Genomic DNA, 11,220 nt, shown 5'->3' with positions numbered 1-11,220 from the left:
TCTGCCTCACTTAAATCCAATTTATGCACAAATCAAAAGACATCACCCATAACATTATACTATTATACCTCAAAGTCCTGTGGCAACAGGCAAGTGATGAAGCAGGGAATGTGAATATACTGGGAGCTGTAGTCACAACCCTGAACACAGGCAGCCCAGGCCATAGTGTCGTTTCTCACTGGAAGCAGCAGTGGAACTCCACAGCCCCCTGTGTGTCTGAGCAGCCTTTTAAGGATCCCACTGCTCACTTCCTGGTGTGAGAAAGGGAGTTAGAAAAGGTGCTCTAAAAATTGTCTGTTTATCCAACCCTGGCCTGATTACCATGGCAAGCATGGAATCCTACTCTGGGGTCAAAACACAAAAAATAATATACAAAATGTACAAAAACATCTTCAAAGATGATTCCACTAATCATTGGATCCTTAGAGCCTTTAGAATCAAATATAAAATCCTTTGTTTGTCTCTTAAAGCCCTTCATAAATTGTCTGCTTCATACCTTTCCAGTCTTCTTACACTTTAATGCCTTGATGTACTCTTTGATCCCTAATACTGTATCCCCCAACTTCCAGCATTAACACTGGCTGTCCTCCATGCCTCAAGCACATTCTCCTCCTAACTTACCTAACATCTTTCAAGTGTCAGCTAAACTCCCACCTTCTGCAAGAAGCCCTCTCAAGTCCTCCTTCATGTCAGTATATTCCCTCAGAGGTTATCTTCAATTTCCTCCCTTGCACCCTGAGCTCAAGAGCAGGGAATGTTTTTTGCCTTTCTATATATTCCCCCAGATTAGCAGAGTACCTGGATCACAGGATGCTTTCAACTATTTTTTTTTTATGTGAAAACATAACTTGTAATTTTACGGTCTTGATCAAAGCCACCTCCATTCATTCAGCCTCTCCTGTGGAAATCCTGCTGTTATCTCTAAGCTTTCCTTTCCCTTGACCATCTCCTAGGTGCTGCTAAACGCATCTCTAGTGCATCTCTCATGGTGCTTCTTTGTTTCTATTCTTAATTTTCTACTACAGGAGAGGCCTTTATTAAAACCCCTGAGACTAATGTAGTATCCTCTAATATGAACTTCTCAGCCTATAGAAGATAATATCAAGGGTAGCCTTGGCCATGGTGTGTCCTGCTAGGTGCTTTTCCTAATGAATTTTTAGTATTTCCCATTTTTATTTTATTTTATACAGGCCTTCTAGTCTTATCATCCAGTGTTTTCCAGACTTGTTTCTGACATCCCATTTCTCATATCTCATAGCCATTTCCCCCATACCTACTATTTTTTCACTAGGTGATTTTATTTTTCTTCAGCAATCAAGAAAGAACAGAACTGTAAGTATCCATTATTCTTGTTTATCCAGAAGTGAAATCTGTGCCTGAAGCTGATCAAGGTGATCAAGGCTGCTCTTCACCCTGGTGCTCATTTTCTGAGGATTCATCCTGGTTCTGCACTTTAAGCTGAACAGGTTTTCTCTCTGCCTTTTGGTCCTTTCAGACCCTCATTCTCTTCATTCAGTTCACTAATCCTCTGCTAATCAGTGATGTCTGTAAGAGATTCTAGTCTCCCCTACAGTCACTCACTGTGCCTTTTGGAGTTCACCCTGCATGCCTTTCTGTTTCTGGAGGCTAACACAGGTGCCTCTCAGCTCCTGGTTCTGTTGGTGCAGTTCCCGGTTGAGCTGTTCAGTCTCCTCCTGCTCCTCTCCCTGAGTGGTGACCACAAGCATGCCCTCCTCACTTTCTGGATGGAACTGGAAAGGGACACTGCCCCCCAAAACAAAAAAATACCATTAAACTGGGGAGGTAGGAAGCTTTAAACTGTACTTGGTGCTGCAAAGACAATTTTCTGTGGAAGACAGCAGGCAAAGCAGGACTCATAAAGATGTCGTATTCTTTGGTTGTCTTCCATCCTCCCCAAAAGATGCCAACCATTTTTCCTGTGGAGAATGAAATGCTCAGTTAGGATCTAATAGCATGTGATGTCTCCTCTAGGGATGGAAAATTTTTCCAGGTAGTTAAATATAATCTCAAAGAAATGGCAGAGATCCAGCAGGATGGCTGACATTGGGGGTTCTTGCCTGTCTCTTCCATGGTGGGGGAGTCTCCCAACAGCCACAAGCAACGTTGTTGCAACAGCAACCAGGGCTGGGGGGCACAGGGAAGGGGAGGCAGGGAAGGGGAGGCTGAACTTTTTTGCACCCACTCCACCCCCAGATCTGCTATTCTTAATGAGGGTATCAACATCCATCCAGTAATCAGTCTGAAACTTCAATGTCATCTTCACTCTCCCTACATATCCACTCACATACTAGTTTGTGTGTGTGTGTGTGTGTGTGTGTGTGTGTGTGTTGACCCCTTCTGATTCAGGCCTCCATCACTTTATGATTATTGCAAAGTTTCCAAATTGTCTCCCCACACCAATCCATCATTCACAGGTTAGGGACTCCCACATATACTCATTAAGCTCCGTTGCTTCCCTGTTACTTCCCTTTTCAAAACATACAGTTCTGTGTTGGTTATTTAAGATTTTCTAACTGCAAATACTGTTTCCTTTGCTTTAAAAAAACACAACATATTGATCTTTTCTTTTTACATTATGTTCATGAATGGATACATCCCTTCTCACCCCTAACCTTTTGAACAATTATTTAAAGGAGAAAAAACAACCAAGAGCAGCCAATACAGCAACTGTGTCTGATGGTATATGTATCATTTCATACCCATAATCCTCTGCTGCTGCAGTGGGGAGATGTCTATTTCCTCACCTTTTTTAAGGGGCCCAAGTTTGGTCATTAATTTATGGCATTCAGTTTTTGTTGATTTATTCCTCCCATTTATATTGTTATAATTATTCTGTATAATGATTTCTTGGTTTTATTTCATTTTATAATAGTTAATGTCTTCCATGTCTTTTCTGACTTCTTCCACTTCATTAAATTTACATAACACGATATGGTTTCTCCACTAAGGAGACAATGAGCGCTCATCTTGTTTCTATTTCTATGCTGCCATAAAAAGTGCTGCCATAAATATTTGACCTATATGTATGTATGACATTTTTGTTGTTGTGAATGTGATAGAAGTATGTATCTAAGACTGAAAGCTAGCATTATTTGCAAAGGAGTAACAAAAGACACTTTCACAATAAATGACAGGGCAAAGCCAGGGGGGCTTCATTTCCCCTCTATTTTGGGCAACGTGTTACCCATAGAAAGATTACTGGCTTTGAAATCAGAGAACATTAGTTCAAACCTAACCTCTGACCTTTACTACCTTGTGACCTTGGGCTCTTGTCTGGGCCCTTTTCTCTTCTTCCTCTACATTATTTAGCTTGGCAGTCTCTTCAGCTCCCGCACATTAAACTATCATTTCAAAACAGATGACTTTTCTATCTCTTTGTCCAACCCTAACCTCTTTCATGACCTCCATTCTCCCATCTCTAACTGCCTATTGGACACTCCTAAAATGGATGTACTCCAGATGTCTTACACTCAACATGTCAAAACTGAGCTTACTACTTACGACACCCTCCAACATCACCCTTTCCCCATCCTCACTTCCCTATGGCTGTGGAAAGTACCACCTTCCTCTCAGTTACAGACTCACATCCTTGTCAGCTTTGACTCTACACTCTCATCTCCCACATCCAGTCAAGTCCTATCCTTTCGACCTTGGCAACATTTCTCACATACGCCCTCCTCTCTCCTGCAACAAGGCAATCACTCTGGCCCAGGCCCTCCTCATCTTAGGCCAGAACTATTACAATAGCCTGCTGAAGGGTCTCCCTGCCTCACAGTCTCTCCCCACTCTGGACCATTCTCTACTCAGATGTCAAATTGCTCTTTCTGAAGGGCCTGGATTTCCTAAAGACTCGTGATGGGGAATGCTGTCCACAGCAAAAGAACTGACAGAGGCTGGATTTTTTTTTACTTTCTTTATTCTTTCCATGTGTTTTTTCTTCTGTTCTGTTCCTTGAAAATATGACCTATGTGGAAATGTTTTACATGACTGACATGTATGGCCTATATCAGATTTCATGCTATCTTGGGAAGAAGGAGAAAAAGAAAAATTTGTAACTCAAAATCTTATACAAAATGAATGTTGAAAATTGCCTTTACATGTAATCAGAATAAAATAAAATACTATTTTAAACATAAAGTGCAGGTGTGACCATGTTATTTTTCTATTTGACAAACTTCTAGAATGAACAGGAACAAAAAGAAAATCCTATTTGACTTTTAGACTGTGAGCTCCTTCAAGGCTAGGACCATTTTCTGCCTTTCTTTGTGCTATGGTAATGGCATAACACACAGAGAGGAGCAAGTCTTATGCCTGGCCAGCAGGCTGCTCATCCTCCTGTGGAGATTGCAAGCAAAAGAATGAGGCGGGAGAGCGGGTCATGAAGCAACTCTGATTTATTCAAGCAAGCACTCTGGTTATATAGTCTCTGCCAGTCAGCCCAATGAACCGTGGTAACACACACAAACAAACCCAAAAATATAGTAACAAACACAAACCAGGGGTGGGGCTGTCCCTTCCAGCGCCATCTTGTTCACCCTTCCCTGCTCCAGACTCAGTTTACCTGATGTCTGTCAGTGTGGAGTCCCAGATGGCATGGCGGTCAGCGCCCCTTACAACTCCCCCTTTTTGTTTTAGACCCGGCAATCTTCACGGGTTTGTACATCTCTCATCTTGAATTGATTTTCAGTAAGCATCCACATTGTATCTTTTACAGTTCATAGGGCACATTTGAGACATGCTGGTATAAGGCATATAACAATCAAAAGAACAATACCTCCTGACAACAACGGGCCTAACCATTTAAACAATGAGGTGGAATGACCAAACAATTGCATCATGTCTAAAACAAAATTCTCAGGTATTAATTTTTTCGTCCCCTGAGTATTTATATCCACTGCCAATTTTTCCAACAGTTTCATTTCACTTGAAACGTTGGCGAGTGTTAAGCCATGCAGCTGAGCTCTTATTTCTTCCCAGTTGAACTCAGTATCATTATACAATTTGTTCATCATGCAAAAATGATATCTGTAATCACATCTTAGAGCTAATTGTGTTTCTGTGGCCTGCAGTTCATCTCCAATGGCTATTACATCATTTTTTAACATTAGAATGGCCTGGTAGAATTCGTGATCTATCCTCAATTGTTCCCTAAATCCCACTGATACATATTTATACAAACACCAAGGATAGCCCTTCACCTCTCCTGTAAAGTTGAAATGTCTACTAATGTCCAAAGGTCCAATACTGGTCCTCGGCCTGGCTCACTGTTAGAAGCAATAAGATGCAGCTGACTAATTTCACTGCTCAGGCGTTGTAGTTTCCTCTTCTTTCTCTGGCAGAATCCTTGTGATTTCTTCCCCGTGATGCACGACCCGTAGTCTTTTCCCTGGTACCCAAATCTCCTTGTCTCCCGTAAAGATACAAGCATTACCCTTGCCCCAAGTTATTATGGTATGTTGTCCATGCCATTGCCCTTCCTGATCTCACCATATGGCTGTCTGTCCCTTGGCCAGAGGCGTCCATTCCAATCTTTTCTTTAAATCATCTGGAGGTCTGCCTGAACTGACCATGTATTTCATGGCACATAAGATCGTGCTCATCGAATTTTAAAAAATTAATTGTGTACAGTACTAATTTTAATTGGTCATGTGCCGTAGACCTGGGTCCTGAAGCTCCCCCTTTTTGTTTTTGGACATATTGTTTTATGGTGCGGTTCGCACGTTCTACTATGGCTTGTCCTGTGGGGTTTTAGGGGATCCCAGTCACATGAGAGATTCAGAATTCTGAGAGGAATTTTTGGAAGGCTAAAGTAGTGTATGCTGGGCCATTGTCAGTTTTTAATAGTCATGGGACACCGTGGGCAGCAAAACATTGCAGCATATGACTACACACGTCCTTAACTGCCTCTCCAGTGTGTACAGTAGCTATGATGAAACTGGAGAAAGTTGCTACAGACGCATGGACATATTTGAGCCTCCCAAATGAAGCTATGTGAGTCACATCCATTTGCCAAATGTCATTAGGATGTGATCCCTTAGGATTATAAACTCTGCATGGCATTGGTGGCTGGAAAGGAACGCATGCTATGCATGACTTCACAATTTGTCAGGCCTCTTTCTTTGTAAGCTTATATAAATCTTTTAATGATTTTGCTGATATGTGAAATTTTTTGTGAGCTTGCTAAGTTTCCTCTGTAGTTTCTAGGTACACACCTCCTGATACTGCTCGATCCACAACCTCATTACCTTCTGCTGGAGGCCCTGGTAAATTGGAGTGTGATCTTATGTGTAGAATGTGAAATGGGAACATCCGCCCTCTTATGGTATATTGAACTTCCACTAGCAGCTGTCCAATTTCTAATTGTGTCGATATGCAGGCAGTCTCTAAGTCTGGTATAAGTGTAGCTACATATCGACTGTCAGTAATGACGATGATAGGCTCATCTATTTCTAAAGCCTTCCAGACCGCAAATAGTTCATTCTTTTGGGTGGGTGAGAATGGAGTATTATATACCTGCAACCATTTATCTTGATATACATTTGTAGCTGCTCTGTTTATGTTAGTGGCATCTGTAAATACGTTCTTTCCTTCTACCGGGGTGTCATGGTACTTCTCAGCCCATGTCTATGGTGTTTCCTGGTATATGCTTAGAGCCTTATTTTTGTTCCCTGTTTTGAAGTTTTGATTTATAATGACTTGCCATTCTGGGTATTCTGTACAGCATCTCTCTACTTGTTCTTTAGTGTATCTACAATAGATGGCATCAGGATCTCTTCCTATCAATCTCCTCACTCTCTGTATTGTCTTATAAATCACTTGTGCAACTAAGATACAGTAAGGGACACAAGACCTGTTTTGCACTCTCTTCAAGTGAGTGTACTCTAATACCCCTTCCCCTTGGTGTAGGCACCCCATGGTAAGTTCCACAGTAAAAAGTATAGAGACTTACATACTTTCTGTTGGTTCATATCTCCTGGTGTTAGCCTCTATGATTTTTGTTTGAATTTTTGAGATACATTCCAATGATTGAGAGGTCCATTCTCGTGGTGAATTTAAGTCAGGATCTCCTTTCAGTATGTCATACATTGGGTGTAGTTCACTCGTAGGTATTCCTAATTGTGGCCTGATCCACTGAAGCTCTCCTATCACCTTTTGCATATGATTGAGAGTCTTAATTTTAGAAACATGTATAACTGGTGGTTTAATATGGATTTGATATTCTAATATGGTGTGTCTTAGATAATGCATAGGCAGGTCCTTTTGTATCTTATCAGCTGCTATTCTTAAGCCCTGCTTGAGGAATTCTCTCTCTGTCATATGTAATGTCATTTCTAAAGTCTCAATGTTATCATGAGCTCCTAAGATATCATCCATATAATGGAGTATTAACACCTGGGGAAATCTTTCTCTGACTGGGTGTAGTACCTTGTCTACATACCACTGACAAATTGTGGAACTGTTTTTCATTCCTTGGGGTAGTACCTTTCATTGGTAATGATGATATGGCTCCTGTAAATTGACACTGGGTACAGAGAATGCAAACCTCTCCCTATCCTCAGGATGGACAGGAATACTGTAAAAACAATCCTTGATGTCAATCACCCAAAGTTTATAATTGCTGGGGATTGCATTGGGTGATGGCAAACCTGGCTGCAGAGCACCCATCGCCTATATGACATCATTGATCTTTCTCAAATCAGTCAGCATTCTATATTTTCCAGATTTCTTTTTTATAACAAATACAGGAGAGTTCCAAGGACTAAAGGATTACTCAATGTGTCCTAATTCTAACTGTTCTTGTACTAGGTCTTTCAGGGCTACAACATTTTCGTGTTTTAGGGTCCATTGATCCACCCATATGGGCTCATCTGAAATCCATCGTAATTTCGGTGGTGGAATTCTCACAGCGTTCTCATCAATGGACCCACTCAGAAATTTGTTGCTAATCTCATCCCTAATTGTGTAAGCAGGTCTCTTCCTGTATTATGGGAAGCCCTTCCAATACTTGGGGCCAGAATTTTCCTGTTCTGTCCTCAAAGGTCCATCGTACTGGTCTGGCCACCTCCCTGGCCCATTGTGAGCCTCCTATGCCATATACACTGTGTTCCTTCTTATAATGTCCTATTTTTCCACACTTAAAGCATCTCATTTTTGATCCAGCTCCTTGATAATTTCTCATCGCCCCTACAAAGGTGGACGCCTGTACTCTTGCTACGTATGTCTGAGATCCTGCCTCCTCACACCTATTTAACATGTCCTCAATGGAACAATTCTTGGGTAATCCTAGCATAGCCTTCCTACAGTCTGCATTAGCTCCTGATTGGAGGATGTCCTTTATCACTACAGCAGTACCCTCTACTTCACCCATAGTCCTGATGACAACCTCATTTACCCGAGCACAGAAATCTGTAAAAGATTCTGCATTTCCTTGCTTCAATGATTGCAGAGATACCTTCTTAGGACCCTTCTCAGGTATCAGTTTAAAGGCCTGCTCCACTCCTTGGGCCAGTCTCTCATACAACCCTAGATCATGTTCTATTTGCTTAACATCTTCTGCATACTTTCCTGCCCCAAATAACATATCATAATACCTTTGGGCATTTGTTGTGTTGCCCACATTAACTTTCATTGCTATGGCTCTTAATTTTTCTGCCAGTAGCTGAAGAAAGCAAACATATTGTCCGGGAGTCAAGATGGCTCTCATGATTAATTTCCAATCATTTGGGGTTAACACATAATTAGCCAATTCTTTTAATCTTATGAGAACATAAGGAGCATTTATCCCATAATCTACTACAGCCTTTTTAAGTTCTTTTATCTGTGAGACTGGTATGGGCCCAAGTCCTTGTCACGGAGCCATCGGCTCCTTTATCGTCCAATATGGGGAACGCATCTATCCATTCTCCGCCAATCTCCCTCAAGCTAGTATAATCACCATCCTCTCTCAACTCTTCTAGTTTGCTGTAATGATGATTTCTTGCCTCTAGATGATGATGTTGCCTCATTTTTCGAAATTATATGTACTTCCTCTAACTTACCACTAGATGTCACAATTGTTCCTCTTTTCTCACATTTCATGCTTCCTCTTCTCTCACTGTCAGTAAGTTCCTCTTTCCAGCTAACCCTACTTTCAGTTTTCAGCAAGCCTTTTAATTTTTCAGTTAACTCTTGCATGTTCTCCCCCAGTTCCCAAATCGTCTCTCTCGCCATTTCTCTTGTTCCAACTCTAAGTTAGGATATATGGGTGCTGGCTGCCTTTCTGGGCTGTTTTCTCTTGTACTACTCCCTGACTCTGACAGGGTTGTCCGTGAGGTTGTGGTGAATGTTCTCATTTGCACTGCCTTGCCACTGAATGTGTGACAATCCAGCTCACCTGGATTTTCAAGCTCATAAGATGTTAACTGCTCCCCAGCAATAACCCAAGAGTCTAAACTCATAGGAGGTGGTTCGGATACCCAAGGACAGATTTCACAGATGGTGTCTATAAACTTCCTTATATTCCTCAAGCTTACTGTGGTTCCATGTTTCCTGATCTTTTTATAGATTATTGCAGTATACTGACCCTGACTCAACTTTTGTGAGCTTTGCCCCATTTCAGTTTTACTCACAGTTACACTGCATCTCACTCAAGCTGGATGCGCACGTCTTCTCCTGTGTCCATTTCTCGGAGGCACTCAGTGAGGAAGACAGGCTACAGTCTCCTGTTGCACTCAGGCATCCGCTTTTAACCCGGTCCTGATAGCTCCTCTACACCACACTCTGTGAATCCTGACTGCCTAGGTTCCTGGGGAACCTGACTCACTCGGCTGGGCTATGCTTAGCTTCCAGCCCTGCTCCTGCCCCACGTTGGGATGCCAAGTTGCTATGGTAACAGCATAACACACCAAGAGGAGCAAGTTTTATGCCTGGCCAGGAGGCTGCTCATGCTCCAGTGGAGCTTGCAAGCAGAAGTATGAGGCGGGAGAGCGGGTCATGAAGCAACTCTGATTTATTCAAGCAAGCCCTCTGATTATATAGTCTCCGCCAGTCAGCCCAACGAACCATGGTAACACACACAAACAAGCCTGAAACTATGATAACGAACACAAGCCAGAACTATAGTAACAAACACAAACCGGGGTGGGGCTGTCCCTTCCAGCGCCATCTTGTTCACCCTTCCCTGCTCCGGACTCAGTTTACCTGATGTCCGTCAGTGTGGCATCCCAGATGGCGTGGCGGTCAGCGCCCCTTACACTTTGTATTCCAACACTTAGGACACTGTCTGGCACACAGGAAGCATTTAATTAATGCTTACTCAATTGACTTGACTAATCTTATGGAGCTTAACCTTCCTCATCTGGAAAATGAAGGGTTTAGACCAGATGAACTCTGAGGTCTCTTTCAACTCTAGATCTATAATAGAAAATCAAAGGGAATTGGTTGCTAGAAAAATATATGAAAGGAAACAAGGAAGTCCTTGAACCCATACTCTATTACTTTATACTCTAAACTAAAATTCCAATGTATTAGAATCTATGGGAACCTGCAAACTGAAATATTGCTCACAAACAACATTGTTTCTGTACAAAAAGGAAAGTAGATGAGTGATCTTGGGCATCTCATCTCTCACCAGCCATTTACAAGCTGTTAATCTCCCCACATCTCCCCAGCTCCCACTTACTGCTCTGACACTGACAGGCTTCTGCACTCTCCAAAGAGGGAGAAGAGCCCAACTTGGATCCAGAGCAGAGGAGGCCCAGCATCCTCATTTCCACCCACTCTAACACTTCCACTACTGGTCAAGAAGGGCCTCCCATAAGCTTCATTAGGTAAAGGTAAGTTCTGGGCAGCCTCACCCCTTCCATGGAAATGAACTAACCACAAAATCCACTGATTTAAAAGCATCTCCTGCTAAACATTATGGGCAAATGGTATGATGATTTTTAACAATTAATTTCCTTCTACTTACCCCAAATGGCACTAATTCAGGGGAATCTTAGGTGAGATTCCATTATCGTTACTAATAAAAAGCTAACTTCTTCAAAAGGTCCAGGAAATGGCTGTTTTCAGAGTAGATTTGATAACTATGACTAAAGGGAGAATTGTTCACCAAATAGGAGTTTGCAGAAACCAGAGAAGAAAACAATTTTGATGATCTGAAACTGAGAAGCCTTTACATGACAAGATTAACAGCTAAAAGAATTGTTGATGGGACAAAAC

The 11,220-nt window shown here is 42.0% G+C and overlaps 1 pseudogene; it reads right to left on the bottom strand.

The window, feature by feature from the left end:
• Nucleotides 1–1,193: 1,193 nt before the first annotated feature.
• Nucleotides 1,194–9,755, bottom strand: LOC140526140 (calcium-binding and coiled-coil domain-containing protein 2-like; annotated as a pseudogene).
• Nucleotides 9,756–11,220: the final 1,465 nt, after the last annotated feature.

The sequence above is a fragment of the Notamacropus eugenii genome, chromosome 2 (assembly GCF_028372415.1).
Source record: "Notamacropus eugenii isolate mMacEug1 chromosome 2, mMacEug1.pri_v2, whole genome shotgun sequence".
NCBI classification, from domain to species: Eukaryota; Metazoa; Chordata; class Mammalia; order Diprotodontia; family Macropodidae; genus Notamacropus; species Notamacropus eugenii.
This window is presented reverse-complemented; position numbering and strand designations above follow the sequence as displayed.